General features: G+C 34.8%; 1 long non-coding RNA gene and 1 pseudogene across 2 annotated transcripts; one reads left to right on the forward strand and one right to left on the reverse strand.

Moving 5' to 3' along the window:
- Window positions 1-163: 163 nt before the first annotated feature.
- LOC102803889 (uncharacterized) lies at window positions 164-10,432 on the reverse strand (annotated as a pseudogene). Its single transcript, XR_014930989.1, has 6 exons — window positions 8,233-10,432; window positions 7,714-7,877; window positions 6,986-7,507; window positions 6,353-6,594; window positions 5,912-6,086; window positions 164-2,355 (listed from the first exon to the last, which is right to left on the reverse strand). The product of XR_014930989.1 is annotated as an uncharacterized LOC102803889 (transcript).
- A 3,863-nt stretch (window positions 10,433-14,295) lies between these two features.
- On the forward strand, window positions 14,296-15,405 carry LOC146736154 (uncharacterized). The gene is made up of 2 exons (XR_014931006.1): window positions 14,296-14,760; window positions 15,088-15,405. It is a non-coding gene; the product is annotated as an uncharacterized LOC146736154 (long non-coding RNA).
- The last annotated feature ends 6,675 nt before the right edge of the window (window positions 15,406-22,080 follow it).

Raw genomic sequence — 22,080 nt, forward strand, 5'->3', positions numbered from 1 at the left:
CTGATGATGTGATGACAGAATTTTCTTTTTTTGATTCTATGCAAGCTCAGAAAATATCAGATATCATTAATGATATATGTATATAACACAAGTATATTGCCCTACCTGCAATTTTATTACCTGCAATAATCAGTTAATGTAATATTGATGACAAACACACTAATTATTAATATTACACCAGTTTAATAATGAAATAATGTAATTTCCCAGATTGAATCTGACAGCATCATTCTGTATTTAATAAAATTATGTACAAGTTTGTTGATATTTTACAACAGATAGAAGTGCTGAGTGTACATGTGTTAAATAACCATTATTATGTGTCATAGGGTATTTCAAAATAAAAACTGTCAAATAAATAAAAATAACGTTATTTACATATTGATTAAGCAGTTTCATGACTTCACCTTATTAGTAGTTTACAAAAATGTCCTGACCCCCCCCCCCCCACCACACACACACTTAGTGTAGTTGTGAACCACTTGAGTAGTTCACAAACAACGCACAGAACAATAAGTTAACCACAATGCTGTTTGATTTGTACAGCCAGACATTTCTGTACACAGCTGCCACTGAAGACTATTTTCCCTTAATGACATGTACTAATATATAAAAAAAAAATTATGTTCTGGGACAAAAAAATACATTTTTTTAATGAAAATTACTGTTAAACATGTCTTTTTCGTGAGCATGTCGTTTTTGCGAATTCAGCGTACAGACATCAAAGATACACTTTATTGAAAAGTAAATTAACACTCAAAATTTAATGTATTCATTGTGGTCATTATTTCAATGAAAATAAATAAATGAAGTGATTAGTAGTACTTGATAGGCTAGTCTGTAATTGCTTTCAGGGAAAATAATTCCAGTAAAAATAAAGTATTTTACAGTATTACATGGAGAGCAAAATTATTGTACAGTCAAACATGTTGATAACTAGTTTAGTGACGGCTCAGCATTTCAAGGCAGCATCTGAAAATCTTTTTTTTCTGCAAATACTTTTTTCTGGTGTTTTAGCCACTTGCGGACACTGACCGCATCTAATTCACTAGATATTCTGTTGGCCAGAAAGTTAGGAAAGTGCATGTGGTATCTGCCTGGCACATAATGAAAAACTTTCATATGCAATAACTCCTTAATAATTATTTTTAGGTCACTATTATGACTTGGTCTACCATGTTTGCCACCTGGATTAGAAATCCTAGTTGATTTGTCGTACTGTTTTTCAATGTCTGCCACCACTTTCAATGTTGAACCAATTCTCTTCACTGCATTTTCAGTCATATTTGGCCCAAGCCTATGAAGTCGCTCCTTGGCATCTTTATTCAGAAACTCAATTGCCAGGTCATCAGCAATATTTCTACCAATACCACCATGGAGATTAACTGTGCGATTGAACTTCACTTTAGCAGCCATCCTAGGTGTTAAGGTACCATTGACCTGACTGAGAAGTCTGAAGGCTTCCAAAGCATATTTGGTATGCCCATACACTTTATAGTGCAGAAAGAGAAACTTCCAATACAGTAGTCTCCTTTCCCCATCATTTTCTCTTGTGGCATCTTTCAAAGCTGCATCTAACAATGCCATTCGCAAATAACTACTGTGATAGTTGAAAATGTGGTCTTCCTTCTTTATCACAGACATACTAGAAGTGTGTTGTTCAAGCTCTTCAGGTCCAAAGATCAAATCATTGATTGTTGTCCCTGACTGAAGAAGAGTTCTAACTGGTTGTCCATGTTGGGGCTGTTCTGCTGCAAAAGGTAGTGTTGTGGGCGTGGACTGTTCAGCTTGACCAGAAAGTATCTGTGGTCCAGGAGCAGGCAGTGTATGTGGCACTGGACCAGGCAGTTGGTGTGGTGTTAGATCAGGATGTTGCTGTGGTGCTGGTTGTGGCTGTTGCAATCGTCTATATATGCATGTAGCACGATGATCAGCTAGTCTTTTGCCATCCTTTTTATAAACTTTATCACATTCAGGATATCCACATGCATACCCTTCTATGTGTGTACCAGTATCTTGATTGCAGAGTTCTTCTGCATAGAATGTTGACAATGTTAGTTTCTCAAGGATACTGTTAGCAACAGATAGCATGTAGGATCGCTTTTCTTCATGCGAATATACCTCTATTCCTCTTGGTGATGATTTTGGGCGCTCGTCTTTTTCACTCATGTTTAGAGTCTTCATGGCTGCAACAATTATATGTCCATGAAAAACAATGTCATTAAAGTCTCTGATGGCATTGACATCAACATTTGCATTCTTTACAACATTCCTCCTATCTATTTTATTTCGTAAGTGATAAAGCGTCCCTGCATCTCTTTCAGAATTTGTGCTATAAAACTCATTCCAGATTGTCTGCAATAGAAAATCAAAGAAAGCTTAGAAAGAACTCCCATGTGCTGAGAGTATTGGAGACACATTAAATATAATTCGAAATTACTTAGCTGAAAACTAATTATGCAAATCAGAAAATTAATATGACCAGATTTGAGTGTAAAACTAATGAGGTCTGCGCAATGTAACAGAAAATCTATGTCTCCAAGTTTAATTGAAATGTGATTAGAACCAAAAAATTATGAATTATTATGCTTATTAGGGAATTAATATGAACAGATTTTTACCCCAAACTAATTAGGTTTGTACATTGTCCTAGAGCATCTTTATACTAAGTTTCATTGAAATGGAATAATTAGCACCGTGAAAACTCCAAAATTTCGACCCCTCTAAAAATTCGGTCGCCTATTTATTTGCCGGGTTTCGGTGTTTTATTTACCTCCAAATTTTCGATTCCACTAAAAATTGCCGACTCATTCTTATTCGAAAATTGCGACCAGTTTTAGTTTTCCCACAAACGAAAAAAAAAACGATGTGAGCGTTCAAACGGGACCTTCCTCGAAGGCATGAATCCGGGTTTCTTATTGACTGAGAGATTTTTATTTTATTGGTAACGAAAATATATTCTAAATAAACGAAGTTTGAAATAAAAACGAACACAAAAATCTCGGCATGCTGCGTTTCTGAATTGTTGATTATTACTGTACTCAGTAGTGATTATAATAATGTACACAAAATAAATTTGTTGAATGGTTATGAAATACAAATAAAAGTCAACTTAGTTTCATCGTAAGCGAATGATTCCGGTCTCGTATAAACGTTTGATGCTGTAGGATATCCGCCATGTTCTCTTAGGTCAAATAGGTCAAATCGCTAATTAACCAATCAAAAAGCTGGATGATGCCAACGTGTTCAAATTACCATAGCTTATTTAAATATGTTAATGTTATTGAACGCAATGCGGAAGAGATTGGTGTTGTAGTACGATGTTTTGGCTTGGGTTTTGATGCGAAAACGGCATGATTTTTTTTAAATAAAAAAATTAGTTGTTTTTAAAAAATAAACTGGTCATCTGAAGAATAATTTAACATTGTTCACAGTGATAACAGCTCATTCTCGAAAGGAAGCTTACCCGCTCACGCTAGTCATGATAAAAATCATACACGTGTACTCTTGAATAGACAAACGTCAATGACTACGGTAAAACTTAGACTCTATTTTAGCCGGCAGGATTGATTGAAATGTCCGAAAAATGACGCCAAAATACACCTTAAAAGTCCCATTTTATTTTCTTAAATCCCATTTTATTTTTTAATCCAAGGGCAAATTTACGGCAGAATTTGGTCCCTCAAATAAGGGACACGTGAGCTTTGATTCTAACCGGATACATTGCACTGGGTCGGGGAGATAGTTTGCTAAACTTCCATGCATCTTTCGTCCAATGGGTACCTGTACTTCGAACATTCGCAAGTTTTTCTAGGTAGTGCGAGACAGCTTTGTCTTTTGACCTATTAGTTTTGTGCTGACCTCTTCTCCGCGTCTTGATGTTTTGTTTTGCTTGTCATAATACTCACTGATTGATGACTTTGTTTAGATTTTGAGTTACAACTCGGCCACGACCTTTGCTTTTACCGTGAAACATGAGGAAGTTTACGTCAATTGACGGACATTGCATTTTTAAAAAACTAATGAAGCACACTGTCTATCATCCCCATTTTTTCATTTGCTGATTTCTATTCTGAAAAATTCGACCGTCCGAAAATGCACCTTAATTTTGACTCTAAAAACACGTCACATATCTAACACCAATTATTTAAAACCGGTCGAAATTTTGGAGTTTTTACGGTACTTTAGATATCAGTGTGAAAGCTTAAAATTGGTTAATTATGCAAATTAGGTAATTAATATGTACAGATTTTAATCCACAATTATTCAGGTCTGTCTATTGTCCTACAGCATCCATGTACATTCATTGATATGTGATGTATAGTACCTGAGATATCAGTGTGAAAGTTGGTTAATTATGCAAATTAGGTGATTAATATGCACAAATATTTACCGGAAACTAATTGGGTCTGCATAATTCTAGATTCATTGAAATGTGATGATTAGTACTTTAGATATCAGTAGAAAAGCTGAAAATTAATTATGCAAATTAGGTAATTAATATGCACAATTATTTACCCTAAAACTAATCAGGTCTCTGCATAGTCCTAAAGGATCTATGTACCAAGTTTCATTGAAATGCGATGATTAGTACTTGAGATACCCGTGGAAAAGCTGAAAATTAACTAATTATGCAAATTAGGTGATTAATATGCACAAATATTTATCGAAAACAATCAATCTCTGCATAGTCCTTGAGTATGTAACTACCAAGTTTCATTGAAATGTAATGCTAACTACTTATATCAAATGCTGAAAATTAATTAATTATGCAAATTAGGTAATTAATATGATATTACCATAAAAACTATCAGGTCTGTGCAGTGTCATATGACATCTATGTACCAAGTTTCATTGAAATGTGATGATTAGTACTTGAGATATCAGTGGAAAAACCGAAAATTGACTAATCATTATGCAAATTAGGTAATTAGTATCCACGGATTATTACCAAAAACTAATCAAAACCTAGCATTAGTTCAGAGCATCTATGTACCAAGTTTCATCAAAATCCAATGAGTGGTTGTTTAGATATCAGTGGAACAGTCATGGAACCACTAAAAAATAGCTAAATATCATGCAAATTAGGTAATTAATATGCACGGATTTTTACCAAAAATTAATCAAATCTGCGCATATGTTCAGAGCATCTATGTACCAAGTTTCATCAAAATCCAATGAGTGGTTCTTTAGATATCAGTGGAACAGTCATAGAACAGCTAAAAATTAGCTAATTATCATGCAAATTAGGTAATTAACGAGCATGGATTTTTACCAAAACCTAATCAAATCTGCGCATTGGCCCAGAGCATCTATGCACCAAGTTTCATCAAAAACCGATGTATGGTTCTTGAGATAGCAGTGGAACAGTCGGACACACACACACACACACACACACACACACATACACACATACACACACAGACACATACAGACACACTAACTGCAAAGACTCCCATTTTGTGCTTCGCACATGGGAGTCAAAAAACAGCAATTAAGCTAAGAAGAAAATATTCATGTTTCTGGTGTCCATCATGCACATCAGTTAAACTTATGTGACTGCACTGACCGTTTGATGAATTTTTGGGAAAAAAACTAGCAAGACAATTGTGGATTTTAATAACAATGTTATTAAATCACAGGCACACATCAGTTATTGAAAACAGAATAACCAGAATCTTGTTTATATTTATATTAGTTGTGTGAAATTCGACATTGAAACAATAGCATAAATTTCCAATAGGTTTTATTAATTTTTATATTTTGTCTTTTTTATATGACCTGTGTTTAGTTTTTTTTTGCAGAGTGGTATTAGCAGTGTAATGCAGATAAATAGTATGGGTATGGTGAAATATATATAGACACATATTTGCTTGTGCCAAAAGGATGTTTTGGACACAACTGAACTTGCCTCTAAATAGATTTTATCGGCATGCCAGTCTGCTATTTTCATCTCAAGTCCCTCTAATCTATCACTTGGTGTCCTCTGGAACATGACACATTCTTATGCATTGACTGCTCTCTCAACGCTTAACTGATCACCAGTACAAACAATCTTCTTAAGTGGACCATGTTCACAATTCTCACTGAAATTTATAAAAGAAACAGAGTTCAGCAAAGTACAAGAATGACTTCAGGCATTACGGTAATACTAAGACAAAGATACTTGGCATTGGTATTTGATATATAAATGCTTTTGTAATAAATTAAAAACAGTTCCACAAATAGCATGACAGGGTAGCATGAGTAGTCAACAGAAGCTGCTACCCTGTCAGGCTATCCTATGATCCATTACACAAAATCAAATTTTTGAAAAATAACCCATAAATACTAAAATGTATATAATACTAACTTTGTGATTTCAGCGTACTCTGATATGCTGAGTGGACTATCAACATTCACAGATTCATCAGACTCCCTGTCTCCACTGACTGTAACATCAGTTCTTTCATCTTCACTCAGACTGTCATTGTTGGGGGGAGGAACATCTTGGTTCTGATAACTCGAACCAGGTACATACTGGTGAAGAAACTTGAGCACGTCTATACACTCATCTGTTTTGCACTCATTCTTTATAAGTATTCCAAGAGGGATCTTGAATTAAAATTACCAGTAATAAGAAAAAAAACAAAAACATTTCAATGACATAAAAATCACTTCCATCAGCAAGATGTATGAAATAGTTCTGGTGTTTGGCAAAGAAAATATGACAACTTTAAATGAATTAAAAACTTGTTAACAATCAATACAAATAAATCTGAATTCATAACAAATTTGAAATAGTTTTCAGAAGGTATGAAAAAAATGGCAGTTTTTAATAAAAGTGGCAATTGAGTTTAACACAAAATGAGCCAGTTTGAGAGAAACCAAATCAGTAAAATCAGTAAAATATTTCTTGAATATAATACACATGCGTACAATGGATATACCATCATGTTGTATTCCCACGTATAGCAATATAATATCACTTGTTTCATGAACTTACCAATTCAGACTTTACAGATGACTCTTCCGAGTATGTGTGCGGTATATGACGTACCATAGTATTACTGAAATGTTTAGTAAAAAAAGACATCTCCTGTACAATAATTCTGATGATTATTTCTGCAAAGTCAGATTTTAATGCTTTATGATCTGCTGCGGTTGGTAGAAATACAGTGTTTGGCAATTTCAAGATGTCACAGATTGGAGCATCGTCTGGCAGGTTTTCACAGTTTACACGATCTTTAACTGCGTAAGTGTTGACAAAGTGAAAGTCTTGATTTCTGTGTTCTCCAGTCATATGTCGGGCCTTCTTGTTCAAGTCAAGATTATCAAATACGACCGAATAGCCTGCACTAATACTGCTCTCTGTTTGTACAGTAGCAGTAACACCAATACACTGTTGTTCTATATCAGATTTCCATCTTCTGACAGGTTTATCACATATAGCTGTAAAATTATCTAACTTGTTCATCACAGATGTATGTGACATACAGACACCAATAGCATTTAGTCTTCTGTACACCTTTGAAAGATAAAAAAAATAATTATGAATAAGAAAAAATACATCAGACGAAAACTATCCATCAAATCATTGTTGTCATTGGTTCAACAGACAACAAATGCTCATTTGTATTTAGGAAAATAATGGTAAAAAATATGCAATATTTATATTACACTATAAATGTTTGATTAAATTAAACTCTTAAAATAAAATAAAATTCCATTTACCATAGCATCACAGTTCCCACCAGCCATGATCAGACTATTAAAATACTGAGCAGCACTCATTTTGTTGGATCTTGCAAATAATAGTAAACATCCAGCCATGACCAATTTACACTCTCTCTGTGCTATCTTCTTTGTGTCATTTGATGCAGCCCTCTTAGATACACCTGTAAATTTGCAAAATATTTGTTGTATATGGGTTTGCAACAATAATGAATTATTATAAAAAATAACCATGATACTAATCATCATCACCAATATCCGCATAATAAAGAAAAACTAGTAAAAAACAATATTCATGTGTGTTTTGATCATTCTACATAAAACATTGCACAGAAATACTTTTACAATCTCACCCTACACTAGCCTAACAAGTTGGTGTGAGTGGCGCTAGCAGTCTGGCGAGTGCACCACTCAATCACCAACACCAACAAAATATACACATATGATATAGCCTGACAGGGTAAGATGAGTATAGTGCCCTCTGGAAACAGTGGGTAGTATTTTAATCAAAATACTTACCACATTTTAAAATAAATTCTTTAAATGTTGGTGCCATCTCAGTCCATTCATCCATAACTTTGCTCCATGTGAATGACTCTAAAGATGTTGTTCCATTTTTCTGTAGAATAGATTTATTTACTGCACACAAACCCTGACATTCGTCGGCTGCCTTCTGTATCACTTTGCTGCTTACCATAGAACTAGTTTTTTCATTTTTTAAAACAGCAACAGTAAATTTAGCATAATTTTCCTGCACCAGTGACATGATTATGCTTTCCAAGTCAGATGTAACAGTGAATAGTGCACCATTAATAAGAATCTGCATGCAAAAAAAAAATTAATGTTAAAGAAATATTCCAGTAGCTAAACCAATAGTATACTAGTAACTGATACAGTCTAAATGAATCATATCATCATTCATTTTTACCTGAATTATATCATTCTCTCATAAGTACAATGATGGCATTAATATATTCACAAGTGGGAATTAAATAAAAGAAAACATTGTTCTAATATCTTCATACAGTTTCAATAGAATTTAAGAATCTGGTTATCATTTTTACCAAGTTTCAAAAAATAATACACAACGAAAAATATTAATTTTATGGTGGCAGAACAATTTTAATTTACTGTGTTATTGCTGTACAAAGCATGAAAATTATAAAGAATTTTCATATATATGAAATCACAGCAGTGTTTACATGGTGAGTTGTTAGTTGTGACTTGTTTATATATAATCTGCCAATAATTATTCTTTCAATTTAAAATTGTTCAATTCGGGAGCTCTCAATTAATTCTCTCTTTTTCAAAATGTGAAAAACAATAAAATAATTTATTTGTTAAATTCTAAGTAGCGATGAGAATTTGAAATAACCAAATGACATGGCAGAACATACTTAGCGAAAAACACATTCGACCGATCACTTTTATTTTCTCACGCCGCCATCTTGGAATTTCCTCCAGACGCTGGCATTTAAACTTCCAGCTCACGTAAAAACTAAAATATTTACCTTAACACGACTGTCATCGTGTATGTCGTCGAAAACGTCACACAGGTGCCGCCTTGTAGAATTTCCGAAATTCGTTCGCTTCGCCTGTGGTTTAACCGGTGACCTCAGATTCACGAGCCTTTTTTTCCGGATAACCATGGACGGAAGGGCTCCGCGACGTGATCTCAGGTCATTCTCCAGACTCTCCACCTTATTTCGTAGTCTGACTGTACTGTGCAAGTTGTCGAAACATTTCTTGCACAAACTTCCACTGTGCTTTTCTCTTTCCAAAGAAACGGCAAAAATGCTATTCAAAACAGAGACCGTGTCGGACGACAAACTAGAATTGCTGGAAAATATCGGTCTTCGGTTTTTTGGTTGACTTGACACATCGGTACCGCAAATTGCACACGATGTAGGGTCCAGAGTTAATTCAAAAGTCGTCTTCACAGGAGTAATTTGTTGGTTGGAAAATTCGCACAATGGTGTAGAGAACTCCATGTCTTCCTCCTAGAATATTCACTACTGAAGTAAATATTCATCGTAAGCTTGTTGACTTGTTATCTTTATCGTGCGTAATCTTGAGTGGCGTTTGTTTATATTTAGCACGTTGTAATCTATGACTGACAGAGTTACCATGACTACTTCATTGAATATTCATAACTACGCAACAGAATCTAGATCTGGGTGTGGAGTTTCTATTTTGAAGTTACCGACAAAAACTACACTATTCTGTCAGGCGTTGGTGGGGATCGCAGCAGTCCAGGGCGCCACCTACGCCAACTTGTCAGGCTAATGGTTTGGCCGCCATCTTGGATTTTAAGCAAAATTGACCAAAAGTTTGGGCATTTGTTTCTCAGAGACGATTCAACCAATCTACTAGATATTTTTATATTTACCATGCCTGGCCTTAGCTGCATACGAGAAAAATAATATTATTTTGATCAGTCACGTGGTTTGGCCGTCATCTTGGATTTTGTGAAAATAGAAATTATGCAACTACATGTTTTGTATTAGTCTGATTTCTTTCAAATTTTGTATGTGCATTTGTGTCGTCAGATGCATCATTTTGCCCCAATAGCACACTGTTAGGCCACATGGCTGGGCACCCATGGGGTGGGGGCTTCTAACCTCATTAATATGCATAACTGTTATAACTCAAGCACTGTTGTAGTTAGGATGATGAATCCTGTGTTATTACGACAACCTTGAACAAGAGATTCGATTAAAATAACAAATGACCATATATGGTCATGTGAACTCATTAATATGCATAACCATTATATCTTAAACACTGTTGCAGTTAGGAAGATGAATCCTGTGTTATTATGACAACAGTGAATAAGAGATTTGATTGAAATAACAGATGACCATATATGGTCATGTAAACTCATTAATATGCATAACCATTATATCTTAAACACTGTTGCAGTTAGGAAGATGAATCCTGTGTTATTATGACAACAGTGAACAAGAGATTTGATTAAAATAACAGATGACCATATATGGTCATGTGAACTCATTAATATGCATAACCATTATATCTTAAACACTGTTGTAGTTAGGAAGATGATTCCTGTGTTATTATGACAACAGTGAACAAGAGATTTGATTAAAATAACAGATGACCATATATGGTCATGTGAACTCATTAATATGCATAGCAGTCATATCTGTAACACTGTCGCAGAGCAGGACATGTAACTAGTGTCATTATGAAGACATTGAATGAAAGATGTAACTGACATTACAAATGGCTATATATGATTATGTAATCTCATTATTGTGCATAAGAACATGGCTCATTATATATCCTGAAAACCATATTTCGATAACCAAACCAAGTAAATACATGGTACCAACTTCATTTCGACCTCATGTTACTGATAATACAAGCTACCTTCAGCTGATTGTCTAACATATGACCACATTATTTATGAAACAGAATCTTGTCAGTTTGGGCCCCGGTGACGCCGCTTGCGGCTTTAATCTTCTTTAGGGGCCCAAGCCTGAAGGGCGAGGCCCCTATTCTTATTGTCCGGTTTTTTCTTCTTTCTTTCTTTCTTCCGTAACTTTTTTCGTCAAGCCGTTTGGGAAAACTGCTGAACGGAATGGTCTGATAATGCTCTATACTGATAGTCCCTAATGTGAACTGGTGCAACATGCTTTCAGAATTTTGATTGGCCAATTAATTTGGCAACCATATTGGATTGAAATAAAACCGGAAGTGGTTGTTTGACAACTTTCTGAGGGTCTAGGCGTCTAGATTTTTTTATGGTATATAGTACAACTCATGTGTAATAAATATCAGAAATAAAAACTTTAGCGGTCATGTGACTTTTCCCGCCATTTTGTTTTTCCTAAAAACGGCATAAAACACTTAAAAATCTTCTTCTTCAGAACCACCAAGCAGAATGCTCTCATATGTAGTATTTAGCTTCTATATATGAATCCCATTTATGTTTGAAAAAATGTTTACGATTGGTCACGTGGTTTGGCCACCATTTTGGATTTCTTCTAAACAGGAAGTAGTTTTTTACTCTGGCAACACTTGAGGGAATATTTTCAATTTTGCTTCATGGCATCTGTGTGTCACGCCCTTTCAGAAACCTAAAAAAAATTTCAGATCAGTCACATGGTTTGGCCGCCATTTTGGATTTTAAGTAAAATTGACCAAAAGTTTGGGTATTTGTTTCTCAGAGACGATTCAACCAATCTACTAGATGTTTTTATATTTACCATGCCTGGCCTTAGCTGCATACGAGAAAAATATTATTTTCATCAGTCACGTGGTTTGGCCGCCATCTTGGATTTTGTGAAAATTGAAATTATGCAACTACATGTTTTGTATTAGTCCGTACCTATATATGTAATATCAAAGCAAATGGACTTGCGGTTTTTAACAAGAAGTTGAAAATATCACTTTTTACCAAAAATGACAAAAATATTCACCAAAATTAGAGAATTAAAGATATCATTGCAAAATGAACAAATCTGAGAGAGGTAGTACCTCTATATGTAATATCAAAGCAATTGGACTTGCGGTTTTTAACAAGAAGTTGAAAATATCACTTTTTTACCAAAAATGACAAAAATATTCACCAAAATTAGAGAATTAAAGATATCATTACAAAATGAACAAATCTGAGATAAGTCCACATGTAGTACCTATATATGTGATATCGAAGCAATTGGACTTGCAGTTTTTAACAAGAAGTTGAAAATATCACTTTTTAGCAAAAATGAAAAAAATATTCACCAAAATTAGAAAATTAAAGATATCATCATGAAATGAACAAATTTGAGAGTGGTTCACATGTAGTACCTATATATGTAATATCAAAGCAATTGGACTTGTGGTTTTTAACAAGAAGTTGAAAATATCACTTTTTACCAAAAATGAAAAAAATATTCACCAAAATTAGAAAATTAAAGATATCATCATGAAATGAACAAATTTGAGAGTGGTTCACATGTAGTACCTATATATGTAATATCAAAGCAATTGGACTTGTGGTTTTTAACAAGAAGTTGAAAATATCACTTTTTACCAAAAATGAAAAAAATATTCACCAAAATTAGAGAATTAAAGATATCATTACAAAATGAACAAATCAGAGAGAAGTCCACATGTAGTACCTATATATGTAATATCAAAGCAATTGGACTTGTGGTTTTTAACAAGAAGTTGAAAATATCACTTTTTACCAAAAATGAAAAAAATATTCACCAAAATTAGAGAATTGAAGATATGATCATGAAATCAACAAATCTGAGAGAGGTCTGCCCAACGTACATACACACCAAGTATCAAAACATTCAGGCTAGTAGTTTTCAAGAAGAAGTCGAAAAAGTAAAACATTGACACGGACGACGACGGACAATCACTCATATGATAAGCTCCGCTCGACAAAGTCGACAGCGGAGCTAGAAATTGGCATTGAAACAAATTTGGAGGAAAAAATTACAGCAAATATTGCACACAAAAAATGTTAAATTAAAATCCCACACACAAAAGGCAATAATTAGCATGCGTTGAATGTGAACAACAAATAAGTGAACTTCGTCCTATCATGGAGGTAAAAAAGAATACAATCAAAGCAAGGCTTGGATCAAGGGTACCAGGAGAATCGCCACTGTTTCTACATACTTCATGGAGTTTATTTGCCGAATGAACGGAACAGTTGGCCGTTAGTGTGGTAAGGATTACCATGCAATAGCATATCACAGACACCTTCAGCAACACTTGGTGATTTTCATTACAAATTCAGTCAAAATTTTATAAACAAATATGGCGTTGATAGATAACACACACAAGTTTGACTACGAAGCTGAAACTGCTATTTCCTTCAATTCAGAAGACGTAAATAAAATCTAAGGCCATATTACAGACAAAGAATTGTTTTGCATATGCTGTGAATGAAACAATTGCTCGAAAACAGAAAATGCAGCAAATATCTTGTACATTGTGTATAAAGAAAATTGACACACTGTCACAGGAAGTATGACATACACGGGGTATAAACTTCAAAAATTGTAATTTCTAACATCAAAATTCAGTGTCTGGTACAACACAGTGTGGTCCATGTCATGGACCATAGCAAACGCCATACAAACTTTCTTTTTACTAAAAAAACATTTGTATTAAGATTTTGAAATATTACAATATTAGGTTTATTTCCTGTTCGAAAGTATTTGAAAAATTATTTCAATGCCACAAAAATGATAAATACATCTACTTAATTTACTTTTTCAGTTCCACAGCCAGCTGGCATACAAGTGATAATAAAATAAATGCAAAATTGTCATCTAACTGTAAGGCCATCGCTGACTAGCTCCTGATTTGGACAATTTTGGTTTCAAATACCCCAGTAAATTTGTTTATTTGTTCTTCGTGTAATTAGGCTTTTATATCATAATAATAATAATAATAATAATATTTTTCAACACTAAAACGACATACAGCGAGTTGTTCTATGGTCGTATAAAATTAAAAATAAAGACAGTGTTCTCCCCAAAGCGTTTTAGCGTAGCGGGGCCGCTACTCCATTATTTATGCCGCTACTCTGAGAGATTGCCCGCTATTCTGTGGCATTTCCTGTTACTCTTTCTTTTAGCTTGTTAATACACGTGCGAATCTGTTAGTCAGCGTCATCAGCGTCCGGTACTGTGAGCCAAATCAGGTGTGAATGGAAACATGTCAGTGCTTACGCAAAGACAATGGACTAATACAGCTTCGTACTTCGACAATAAACACTTTCGCCCTATTTAATTGGGGTAATAGCGAGTATTTTCTCAGTAGCATATTTGGCTGGAAGAAGCAACGATGTCAAACAGCAGAAATATTACGTTGTGGTTCCGTGTAGAACGCCCTGCTGGGCCCCTGGTTGCGAGCGATAAACCCACCAGCAACGCGGTCACCGGTACCCCTGTCGGCAGTGGTACTAAACGTGTCCAAGATGATGTTACAACGAAAAGTGCAAAAAAATAAACTCTAGATTTGATGCACAATGGACAACAAAATATACGTGGCTGAGAGAAACATCCGATGGCAAAGGTAAAAAAAGTATTTATTTGTAGCGTTTTACTTGGAAGCGAGTTTTGACCTAGTTTAGTAAATTTTTGTATGGCTTCATTTTTTGCCGATTGTCGAAAATTTTTTTTGGAAACGATCTTCTTTCTGGAAGTTCAAAAATTGTTGGCTACGATTTATCAAAGTAACTAATACTAGTATTGTGTTTTGAAATAGTTGGGTAAAGTTTATCGTGGCAATTTTTAAGTTTAGCGACTTTTCAAAATGGCGGCAATTTGTTTATTTACGTGTTGATCGTGACGATATTTTTTAAATACAAGTATTGATTCGCTCCTATTTCTTATCTTTTAGGAATGCTGTGTCACATATGTGGAAAATTCAACTTAAAAACATCCAGAAATAGTTCTTTGGTATGGAATTCTATGCCATGTATAAATATTACGAAATATGCTATCGATAAACACGCACACTCGGAGATGCACAAGAAGGCCATGTCATTTAATAGAAGTGGGAAGCAAAGAAAATCACGGCGTTCTCAAAAGCTGCAGATCACTGGGCTTCCATGAAAGTCCGAAGAATCAACATTACATAGAAATCACACAGCAGCAGATTCATTTAATCTTCTACATAAATTTGTTAAAAAATAAAGACACATTTTCATCCATGCAAGCCTGTCATTATTGTTTTCTTTATCTTCAGACAAATGCTAATGATATGTAAATTATATGCAAATTAGCCGCCACTCTGATACATTTTTCTGGGGAGAACACTGAAAGATAAAATAAAATAAACTAAGAAAGGTTAATCATGGAACTATAAACCCCAGGAAGAACAACCACTTCGTTTCCTTTGAACTATGATAGTTGCCGCGATGTCGAATGTTTATTTTTACTGTTTATTTTGTCGCATTAAAAAATAAGCCGATTTACGCAAATGAACGTTTATCTCCGACTATCGGTCATTTTCGGAGTCAATCGGACGACTCCGGGAGATCACGTGACCGAGTTGTTCCGGTTATAGCATAAAAAAACAATGGCACCAAGACAAAAACACTGATAAATGATCGACATTCAACGGGGAAAAAAAAACACATTGCCACTTCTGGCGATCGAAGGGAAACACGGAATTAGTCGGGATATCTCAACAACAAACAGCTCACCAAACCCCATGTTTCGCAAACTTTCGCAACCTTATTTTTTCGAGGGTTGAAAAAAACAAGAAGTAATCTAAAAACGACATTAAAAATTATGAAAACTCGCTAAAACTCCGACCCGTTGCATGATTTCCGGTACACTGAAGGTCACCCTGCAGACCGACTTGTTTGCGCATGCGTAGTGAACGAAATATTTTACTGCGCAGATATGAAATTTTTTTTTCAAGTTTTCCGTTTCCAGCAAAGCGGTTGAAACGGGCGTATCGGCGGCAACTAACATGGAGTATGACTAATGTTGTGGAAACAAAAGCGAAAGCACTGTAAGATAAACTAAGACAAAGGTTTTTTTAATCCTCTTAGTTTCGTTGTTCTTCCTGGGGTTTATAGTTCCATGGGTTAATCAACTACACAAAATGCTAAATAAAGCTAAATAATATCACAAACACACAAAGGATCACGATAAACTTGAATGGTACAATACAATACACTAGCTATTACTGCTAAGAAGTGAAAAATCACTATATATATAATTACCTTACAGTACTTGAATAATTCAATTCTGTTTTCATTGTAAAGACTGCAGTGCATGAGGAAATGTACCTCATCTTCAATCTGCTTTTTATCACAGTTTTGCAATGCCAATGTTCCTTTTATATGCAAGGAATTTTCCACACAAAAAAGACGAACCCAGCCGGATCGTTTGACTGTAAACATTATGGTATTTCTTTCTGATTTATAGGAATCTCAAAAACCAGTTTCTCAACTTGTCTCTTATTTGGTTTCACGGCGGCGCCCATATAGTTAATATCGACAAATCAATCGCTTTTATTTTGTTATCACTTCTACGCCAGTCCGAATGTAGGTCCGGATCAAACATGACGTCATTTGAAAAACGCGCCATGCTCCTGAAGCTAAATTGTTTTCATTCAAAATTCAACAACAACAGGTACAAATTATTAAAAAATCACAGTCACGGTATTCTAGAATATATATGGATTGACAATAAGCAGTGAGAATACTTAGATAGCGAATTAAGATCATGATATCCATAATTCAACACAGCGGTATTTAAAATGAGTGTACTCACCTTCAAGGAAATCAGGTTATGACCTTTCACCGAACCTCGTTCCCAGATATGCACAGCTTTCGACATTGTACTTCGAAAATATGCAGTAAATTCTATTTTATTACAAAAATTGTTACGTGTATTTTACTTAGAAATTTTAAAACCTTAGATCCAATTAAAAATGAATTCAAGAATAGTTTATACTTATTCAGTGACCAGTCACGCTAATAATGTCTTGGAATCGAGGCCAATCGGTAACTAAATAGTCCCTTTTGTCTTTGGCGATTTTTTGCATTTATCTGCCAGATTTTGTATTCTTTTATCATTGTTTGGTGTTAGTCTTTTAAATGTATTAATGATAATACAGTACATCCTTATTGTATGCGAGTTTTAATTACTAGTAACTTGTTGCGAAACATTGATTGAAGTCACTCCGAGAAGTGAACAAGACCATGGAGGTGATAAGACAGAACAATGTGAAAATTTCTGAAAGATTAGTTCTCTGAAAACCGGTGCTCGTTTACTCATGAAAACGGACTTGCATTGATCATTCAGTAAGATACTAGTAAATGATTGCTTCAGTACTCGGACTATCCATTGTCATTACTTCTGAATTAATCATGCCAACAAACCCGGAAGTTGTACACGTCGATTCGCGGTCCTGTTGACAAATATGAAATAACAGCGAGAATAGCCAACAAATATGTGCGACAAAAGCCAACTACTGTAATGCCTCTGACAGTGAGTACTTGGGCGAGTAAAGTGTACTGTACATACATGTGCACATCACTAAGCAGCTCACATTAATATCCTATGACTACTGTAAAATAATTTATTTTAGCTGGAATTATTTTTCACTGTTCAGGTGTTTTGTATGGTATTTTTTGTCACTGACTTCTAACGAGTTGAATGTAAAATGTACATGTAAAAAGCTATATTTGCTAGATTTTAGTTTTACTGAATCGTTGCTTCAGCGAAAATTAATTCCAAGCAAAAATTTATTTCAGTAATTGAATTCCAGATACTGAAGTCACAGTGTCAGACATTTCTAGCACTGTGACAGATGTGTGAACCAATGAAATATAGTAAGTCGTTATGGTTATTATACATTATTCACTCTGTACAAGAATTTGTTTTGCTTGTGAAGCATTACAATAAATACCAGTTCCCTATGGACATAAATTAAATCTTGTTTTGTATTCATTTTTTACTTGAATAATCGTCCTGTTATACCAGACTTCACACATAGGTGACAATTATGTAGCAGTAACAAATTCTCTGGGGTCCTATGACACAGTAACTTTCGCTAAATTTTGTAAATTTTATAACTGCCATAAAATACCAAAAATTAGCAGTTAAAATTAAGAATCTCCCTTCAGTCATCCAATTTTACAGCTGATCGAAACACTTTCCTCATTTTTGTTGTTGCAATTGTAGTATTATTTACATATATTATGGTGAGACAATTTTATTTAAATTTATAGGAGTATTACAAATCGCAAAGAATTTAACTGGAATCAAACCACACAAAGTAGCAGCAACTTTAACGAACACCGTAAAGTCTTCAAATCATGAACATTTCTAGCAGCAAAAATTAAGCAATTTACAGTAGAGTTAACCTGAATATCACTTTGGTCATCAATGCTACATTTGCTTATAGCTTCTAGAAATCCTTTCTTACAAGGTCATTTTATTTAGTTTTTGCAAATGTAATATCATTTGACGTAACAAATTTTATGGCATGTTTTAACTGGATGAGCTATATGATGACATTGGTTCTCAAGTGACAAATCACAAGGACAATGATGAGTATATAAACATACAATGTCATCAACTAAGACATCATGTGACTGACCATGGCAAATTTGCATGTCTCGACTGAAGTTCTTTAGATTGCTGAGCAGAAAAATAATCTGTTTTCATGAAGAGCATGAGCACATGGCTCCTTGTATATTCTAAAAACCGTATCTCAATAACCGAACCAGGTAAATAGAAGGAAGCATCAGCATGTCAATCTCATTGTACAAATCATTCAAAGTACTTTAATGGCAATTCGCTGAATTATGATGACATTAAACAAGAGATTTGAATAAAATAACAGATGAACATATATGGTCAGGTGAACTAATTATTATATGCATAAGCACATGGCTCCATGCATATTCTAAAAACAATATCTCGATAACCAAACCTGGTAAAAAGAAGGAACCATCGGCACGTCAACCTCATTGTACAAATCATTCAAAGTACTTTAATGGCAATTCATTGACCACTTTAATTACATAATTCGTCTGATAGCTTGGGCCCTGGTGACGCCGCTTGCGGCTTTAATTAGGGGCCCAAGTCTGTAAGGCGTGGCCCCTATTCTTATTGTCCGGTTTTTAGGGGCCCAAGCCTGTAGGGCGTGGCCCCTATTCTTATTGTTCGGTTTTTTCTTCATCTTCTTTCTTCTTTCTTCCGTAACTTTTTTCGTCAAGCCGTTTGAGAAAACCACTGAACCAAATAGTCTGAAATTGCTCTATATTGATAGTCTCTAATATGAACTGGTGCAACATGCTTTCAGAATTTTGATTGGCCAATTAATTTGGCAACCATATTGGATTGAAATAAAACCGGAAGTGGTTGTTTGACAACTTTCTGAGGGTCTAGGCGTCTAGATTTTTTTATGGTATATAGTACAACTCATGTGTAATAAATATCAGAAATAAAAACTTTAGCGGTCATGTGACTTTTCCCGCCATTTTGTTTTTCCTAAAAACGGCAAAAAACACTTTAAAATCTTCTTCTTCAGAACTGCCAAGTAAAATGTTCTCATATTCAGTACTTAGCTTCTACATATGGAGCAAATTTAGATTTGAGAAATTCATTATGATTGGTCACGTGGTTTGACTGCCATTTTGGATTTGTTCTCAACAGGAAGTAGTTTTTTACTCATGCCACACTTGAGCGTTAATCTCAAATATTGCATCATGGCATGTCCCTATCTAACCCTTTCAGAAACCTAAAAAAAATTTCAGATCAGTCACATGGTTTCGCCGCCATCTTGGATTTTAAACAAAATTGATCAAAAGTTTGGGCATTTGTTTCTCAGAGGTGATTCAACGAATCTACTAGATGTTTTTATATTTACCATGCCTGGCCTCAACTGCATATGAAAAAAATAATATATTTTCGATAAGTCACGTGGTTTGGCCGCCATCTTGCATTTTGTGAAAATTGAAATTATGCAACTACATGTTTTGTATTAGTCCGATTGGAATAAAATGTTGTATGTGTATTCTACTCTTTAGATACATTCTTTCCCCTGAATGGCATATGGCTAGGTCATGTGGCTACACGCCCATGGGGTGGGGGCTTCTAACCTCATTAATATGCATAGCTGCTATATCTCAAGCACTGTTGCAGTTAGGAAGATGATTCCTGTGTTATCATGACAACAGTGAACAAGCAATTTCATTAAAATAACAGATTACCATATATGGTCATGTGAACTCATTAATATGCATAACTGTTATATCTCAAGCACTGTTGCAGGTAGGAAGATGATTCCTGTGTTATCATGACAACAGTGAACCTTAGATTTGATTAAAATAACAGATGACCATATATGGTCATGTGAGCTCATTAATATGCATAATCGTTGTATCTCAAACACTGTTGCAGTTAGGAAGATGAATCCTGTGTTATCATGACTATGTTGAACAAGATATTTGATTAAAATAACAGATGATGACCATATATTAATAACCTTTATATCTCAAATAAATATATGGAACCAACTGCATTTCGACCTCATGGTACTAATCATTCAAACTAATTGTGTATCATGTGTATCATTTGACATTATTTATGGCATGTATACTTGGGCCCCTGTGATGCTGCTTGCAGCTTTAATTAGGGGCCCAAGCCTGTAGGGCGTGGCCCCTATTCTTATTGTTCGGTTTTTAGGGGCCCAAGCCTGAAGGGCGAGGCCCCTATTATTATCGTCCGGTTTTTTCTTCTTTCTTTCTTTCTTCCGTAACTTTTTCGTCAAGCCGTTTGAGAAAACCGCTGAACAGAATGATCTGATAATGCTCTATACTGATAGTCCCTAATGTAAACTGGTGCAACATGCTTTCAGAATTTCGATTGGTCAATTAGTTTGGCAGCCATATTGGATTGAAATAAAACCGGAAGTGGCTGTTTGAGCACTTTCTGAGGGTCTAGGCGTCTAGATGTTTTTATGGTATATAGTACAACTCATGTGTAATAGATATCAGCAATAAAAACTTTAGCGGTCATGTGACTTTTCCCGCCATTTTGTTGTTCCTAAAAACGGCAAAAAACACTTAAAAATCTTCTTCTTCAGAACCATCAAGCAGAATGCTCTCATATGTTGTATTTAGCTTCTATATATGAAGCCCATTTATGTTTGAAAAAAGTATTACGATTGGTCATGTGGTTTGGCCACCATTTTGGATTTCATCTAACCAGGAAGTAGTTTTTTACTCATGCCACACTTGAGCGTTAATCTCAAATATTGCGTCATGGCATGTCCCTATCTAACCCTTTCAGAAATCTAAAAAAGATTTCAGATCAGTCACATGGTTTGGCCGCCATTTTGGATTTTAAGCAAAATTGACAAAAAGTTTGGGTATTTGTTTCTCAGAGACGATTCAACCAATCTACTAGATGTTTTTATATTTACCATGCCTGCCCTTAGCTCCATATGAGAAAAATAATATTATTTTGATCAGTCACATGGTTTGGCCGCCATCTTGAATTTTGTGAAAATAGACATTATGCAACTACATGTTTTGTATTAGTCTGATTTCTTTCAAATTTTGTATGTGCATTTGTGTCATCAGATGCATCATTTTGCCCCAATAGCACACTGCTAGGCCACGTGGCTGGACACCCATGGGGTGGGGGCTTCTAACCTCATTAATATGCATAACTGTTATAACTCAAACACTGTCGCAGTTAGGGTAATGAATCCTGTGTTATTATGACAACGTTGAACAAGAGATTTGATTAAAATAACAGATGACCATATATGGTCATGTGAACTCATTAATATGCATAACCATTATATCTTAAACACTGTTGCAGTTAGGAAGATGAATCCTGTGTTATTATGACAACA

The sequence above is a fragment of the Saccoglossus kowalevskii genome, chromosome 11 (genome assembly GCF_978046115.1).
Source record: "Saccoglossus kowalevskii chromosome 11, keSacKowa6.1, whole genome shotgun sequence".
Classification (NCBI taxonomy): Eukaryota; Metazoa; Hemichordata; class Enteropneusta; family Harrimaniidae; genus Saccoglossus; species Saccoglossus kowalevskii.